General features: G+C 46.0%; 1 long non-coding RNA gene across 2 annotated transcripts in view; it reads left to right on the forward strand.

The window, feature by feature from the left end:
• LOC138301985 (uncharacterized) overlaps positions 1-4,589 on the forward strand; it is a 68,672-nt gene extending 64,083 nt beyond the window's left edge. For both annotated transcript variants that reach the window (XR_011205204.1, XR_011205205.1), the window contains 2 exons: positions 2,621-2,722; positions 4,004-4,589. This is a non-coding gene — a long non-coding RNA (uncharacterized lncRNA). The remainder of the gene's footprint in view (positions 1-2,620; positions 2,723-4,003) is intronic.
• The last annotated feature ends 1,411 nt before the right edge of the window (positions 4,590-6,000 follow it).

Raw genomic sequence — 6,000 nt, forward strand, 5'->3', positions numbered from 1 at the left:
GCCACTGACCCCAGGTCCCTGATCGTCCTGTGTTAGTGGGGTTGTCTGGGGTCCCTGTAGTGGTGAACACACTGCTGATTGACGTGTCCTGGGGACAGTGGCATGGACCCGCTGGGTGGGTGCTGTGGTGATGTTTCCTGAGGGGGAAGGTTCAGTGGTGGTTCGGGACTGTGGCAGGGAAACTGACTGTCCAGAGGTCCCTGATGGGCCGGGCTGGTCATCTTGATCCAGGCATGCAGAGCTGCTGTCGTCACTGTGGGCCTCTTCTGTGGGGGGACTGGATATGGCTGGCACCTCCTGTCCGGTGATGTTGTGTAGGGGTCCTGTTGGGGTGTAAATGCATTGTTATTGTATCTGTGTGTGCCATCTTGTGCAATGGGTGTGTTTCCCTCTACTACTGTGCTTGCAATATCGCCTTGGCCCTTGTGTGAGTGGTGATTGTGTGCCCTGGGTGAGTCTCCGTTGGACATGCTTTGGTGATGGGTGTCCATGCAGGTCTGTGATGGGTGTCAGTGCATTGTTGTCACATGCAGGGCGCTTGGTATTGGGATGTGTGAGTTGTGGTAATGGGGTATATGTGAGGTGTTGGGGTGATTGGTGTGAGGGTAGGGGTTGGAGTTTGTGATGGCATGCAGGTACGGTGGGGGGGATATAATAGTAGAGATATGACTTACCAGAGTCCAGTCCTCCTGCTACTCATGCGAGGCACTCAGGATGCATGATTGCAAAGACTTGCTCCTCCCATGTTGTTAGTTGTGGAGGAGGAGGTGAGGGTCCACCGCCAGTCCTCTGTACGGCTACCTGGTGTCTGGATACCACAGAATGTACCTTCCCCCGTAGGTCGTTCCACCTCTTCCTGATGTCATCCCATGTTCTTGGATGCTGTCCCACTGCGTTGACCCTGTCGACAATTCTCCGCCATAGCTCCATCTTCCTTGCAATGGATGTCTGCTGCACCTGTGATCCGAATAGCTGTGGCTCTACCTGGATGATTTCCTCCACCATGACCTTGAGCTCCTCCTCAGAAAACCTGGGGTGTCTTTGAGGTGCCATGATGTGGTGTGGAGTGATGTGTGAGGTGGTGGTTGATGTGATGTGTGGGGTGATGTGTTGGGGTGTGTGGTGTTTTGTGCATGGATGGTGTATGAGTGATGGTGTTGTGTGCCTCTGGATGCTGGTGTTGTCTTTGCTTTTCCCTCTTTCTGCTTCTTCCAAAAATGTCATTGTATAGGGTTGTGGGTAATGTGGGTGTGTGTTTTATAGTGGTGTAAGTGTGTGGGTGTGGTGTGTGTATGTGTATCAGGTGTGTGTATTTTGGATTATCCAATGTGGTTGCGTTTTGTAAATGTGTCTGTTTTTTGAGCGAGGCAGTGTGTACCGCCAATGGTTTACCACGGTTAAATGACTGCCGCGTTGATTCGTGTGTTGTGATAGTGTGGGCGTATTCATGTTGGCGTGACAGTGTGGGTTTAGGTACCGCCAGTTTATCACTGACCTTTGGTGTGGCGGATCTGTGTGTGTGTCTGTATTGTGGAGGATTCCTAAGTGTGGGTCATAATACCCGTAGCGGATTTCCGCCGCGGACACGGTATGTTGGCAGCCGTCAGAATGGCGGTCAGCGGACTTTACCGCCAGGGTTGTAATGAGGGCCTAAGTGATTTATCTTCTATTTCCCACATTCAACCCATGGGGTATATTCCGGTATGTCTTCTATCCACAATGCACTGTAGAACTTACACAACTAAAATGTATTTTTCTGCGTCCTTTTTCTACTATTGTTTTTACCACTATGCATTGTTTACAGCCTTGAAAAAGCCCCAGGTGAATCCACAACTAGGGGGCGAAACACATGTCGGCTGTCTGGTCACAAGTGTAAAAGGCTTCATCCAAAAAATACATCAACAAGTGCCCTTGATCTCCAGGCCAAATGGGCACCAATAAACAACTTGGATTCATCATTCTGACTCAGACTATTAATCTCATATAATAACCAAATTGCAAGTTTGAAATCCTATACAAAAGTAGGTTTTCAACCTTCTATTATCTCATGTCTTTGATTTGGGGCAAACTGGTCCACACCCCGTCTGACAACTCATAATACGGAATATAACTGGGTATTCCTTAGGAAGAGAGAAGTGGGCCGGACAAACTTTTCTTTTTAAACTGCAATTGGTGTTACGGTGGATGTTCCCATGAAACACCCATGGCATTTGACAATAAGCTTAGCTTTCCCTTCTTCCCTTATCTACCTTGCAGACTGGTACTCCATACTAACAGCTTTTTTGGACAGGTACTCTACCAACAAGATTGTATGCCCAAGTCAGCATTTCTACACATGTTTGTGAAGGTATTATTTGCCTTGCTCATGCCCATGTCATTTGGCAACCCAGACCTCACCATAGGTTTTCCTGGATTAACCAAAGTATTCCACTTCTTTATTGTGCTTCAGTGACTTAGCTTTGCCCCTCCATTATGAAAAATTTGCGGTTGATTTGTCTACCTTGCTTTTCTAACAACTGACAACATTCTTAAAGTGAATGATCGAAGAAGATAGAACTGTAATGATTTATTGTGGTTGTATTGATTTTGTTGGAACTAAGTTTTCTAACTTTTTTTCCAGCCGCACCATCCACCAGTTGCAGGCCAGCGGCAGCACCAGTGCGCCAGACACAGCAGCGGTTGGAGGGTGGAGAACCAGCGGCAGCAGCCAGGATGGACGCTGGTAAGTCATATTATTCTTTCTAATTGACGATTACTAATATACTCACTGCAGGGGCATTGCTTGTGAAGCCCCTGGGTTAGCAGCTGCAGCGAGTATTGAGTTCTTAATGGCCTCTTCTCTCTGCAAATCAGTAGACAAAAGCTCATAATGAATGGACGCTACAAATGATGGCTTGATGGAAAAGCAAACAAAGGATTGAGGGATAAAAAAGTGGTATATGAGAGAAAGGATCAGTGGGTGAAAGGAATAGACGTGCAGGGGAGTGATAGGAGATGCATGGGTGGGTGGAGATAGATGAAAGGTGTGAAAATGGTGAAAGGATTCCTCAGTGGGTGAAGGGTGGATGGGTAAAAGACGATGCTCACATGAGGAATGAGTGGTTGGATGGGAACAAAATGATACATGAGTAAATATAGGGATGGGGAAAGCAGGGTGTTTGAAAGGATAAATACTGATGATAGGCGAGTCTAGGGCTGGTGAGTGGATAAATATGGATAGCGGCTTTTGAATAGTGAAAGACTGGATGGGAGAGTGTAAGCTTCAATCTAATGGTGGGTATCAAAACAGTGTAAATCGAAGAGTTGAATGAAAAGATGAATGTATAGTTGCTTAAATCAAGAAATAGGGAAGTTTTGGAGAGGGACATGTCTGCTGTTCACCTAATTCACTTGGTTTGCATGGTTATCAAAGCTTTGGTTTAAAGTGGGGCTATTTTAATTTTCTGTCTCCTTCCTTAACTCACTGTTGTTGAGGTATGTATCTTCCCACTGATCATCATACCTCCCTCCCCATTAGTCACTAATCTTACTATGTTGTAACTGTAGCGTGCCAGTGTACAATAGTGTTTTCTGTGCAATGCGTGCACCTGCACCCATTAATGCAGCATTTACAAAATTGTCAATGCATTATAAACTAAAGGTGTGTTTCGTTTCCATCCCAGTGCCCACTGTGCCACCTCCTAGCACTTCAGTCCTTTATCTTTCCAAAGGTCTGTCCCAGCACCCCCAAAAAATTGTACAATTTTATTTTTGCATGTGCCACATTTATGTATAATTTATTATCTCATGGCTTCCACAATAGATTTATGCCAGTTCAAATGTTACCCTTTTGGCATTCATCAACTACAGTGAGGAATGTGTGGGTAATGGCCCTGTGACTCAAATTCCAATGGCCCTAAGGGACTAGCAATTTACTCCTACTGTGCCACTCTACTTTTTAAAAACGTATTACCAGAGTGCATGGCTTATAATTTGTCATTTTCCTTTTTCTTTCCTGCAATAGCTACTCCTGGTGGACATCATCCAACTCGCCAGGAGGTTTCAGCCCTGCTGTGGCAGCAGAGGCTGGAAGGGATCCAGAATGAATATTGGTGACTAGTGGCCCTGCAGGAGGAAGAGGATAAGGTGGAGGCAGCAGTGGCTACCAGCCCTAGCTCCTCCAACCGGCCACCAGAACCTCCAGCCTCTGAGCAGCATCATATTCGGAGCCACCAGCCGGCATCAGCCTGTCCGCATTCCACCACTGATGCCCCCCGGTGCTCAGAATGCATATTGCAGGGCTGCATCCTCCAACACCTTGCAAGCCTGAACGTGGAGGCACGCCTTGAAGATCTCTGAACCTGTGTTGAAAACGCCTTTTTATGACTTTCTTTATTATTATTTTTTTTATAGGAGGAATGCTTGTTGTGGGTGGAGAGGGTTGCGAAGGAGTTGGGACGGAGCTTTTGAACATTACATATTGGACTTTTCATTGGACTTTTTGAGGACGGGCTATTTCTTTGACTGAAGAGAGTTGTGGGCCTTTTGTGGGTGGAAAGGGTGGGTGTTCAGATCTCCTTAAAATAAAGGGGACAATTTATTTTTCTCGATTTATGCCTCAAATGTTTATTTTGGTGTTTTAGTTTGCAATGCTCTCTTTCAGTGTAGCCTGTTTTTTAAATCTGCTAAAAAAAAGTGTATCTCATTTACTTATACCCTTGCTCTATTGCCCTCTGCAACTATATTGACCACTAGGGGATGATTGCCATTGCCTATTTTGCCTACAAAAATGTAGTTACAAATAGATAATTAAGACAACAACTTCTTTAGTAGGAGTTAATTACTAACTAAACAAGTTAACTTCAATCCATAGTTCTTCTCTTATCTCAATGGATGAAGTGAGGGAGTCTTCTTACTTCAGGGATTTTCCCAAGATGGCATATTAGGGGGGTGGTAGGAAGGTAGTAGTAGCAGCAGCAGGCTAGTGTGCTAAAAGGGAAGACAATACCTCACATAAGGTGCCACTCTCACCTACGCAATCAAAGGGTTATCCATTACTGTCAGGTAGACAGTATGTTGCTGACTATGTCTTAAACACAGGACCCTGAAATAGTCACCGTCTGTCATGGCCTTGACTATTTTACTGCAATTATCTGTGGCAACGAATCCAATTTGAAGACCTGTGGGTCGCAGTTATTCAGGCACCTTGCTAATACATTTCTCCAAGATGTCCGCAGCTAGGTATGATTTTTCCATGGCGAACATGGCTACTGAATGCTCTCAAAATGTCTTCAGGGCCATGGCCTGCAGATAGCTTTTGCTTTACTCCCACAAAAGAGATCCAGTGTGCAGCACTGGTCCACATCTGTCGTCAGGTGGATAGTGTGGGCAACACTTTGCTGCAGAGCTTGTCCAGCCAACTGCAGCACATCGTGATGCAGCACTGGAAGAGCAACCCTGGAAAAATAGGTCTGACTTGGAACCTTCCATTTTGGGCAGAGGGTTGCCACAAACTCTAAGAATCCCACTCCTTCTATAAAAGAAAAAGGGAGATGGCCCAGCGATAACATGTTTGTTAGCTTCCCATTGTACAACCATGCAATTGGTGGTTGCGGTCGTAGGGCCCCTCCTGCCTAAATAAGCACGTAATTGAAGCCTGGATTTTCTTCTTTCATGGGGCCACTGATGCAGGAAACTTTTGAGACGTAGGTGGTAGTAGATACAATGTGTGTTGTGGTGCAGTCACCGTATGCTGTGGTGTCTCCACCTGACTGAGTCTTCCTGTGCCATTGTGAGGTCACTGAGGCGGGTGATTCTGGCGCATTGCTGGTGACAGGGCTGCTTTGTGTGAGGACGCCACCCTCTTCTTCTTTACCTTCCACATGTTTTGACCAGTTGTAGCTGATGTTTCCTGGCTCTCCTCACCTTCACCACTGCAACCACATTGAGCCATTTTTTAAGGTGCTCCTCGCACTAGATTGCATGATGTTTTTTCATATGGGTTCTCAGGCCTCCAGTACC

Source organism: Pleurodeles waltl, chromosome 6 (genome assembly GCF_031143425.1).
Source record: "Pleurodeles waltl isolate 20211129_DDA chromosome 6, aPleWal1.hap1.20221129, whole genome shotgun sequence".
NCBI lineage: Eukaryota > Metazoa > Chordata > Amphibia > Caudata > Salamandridae > Pleurodeles > Pleurodeles waltl.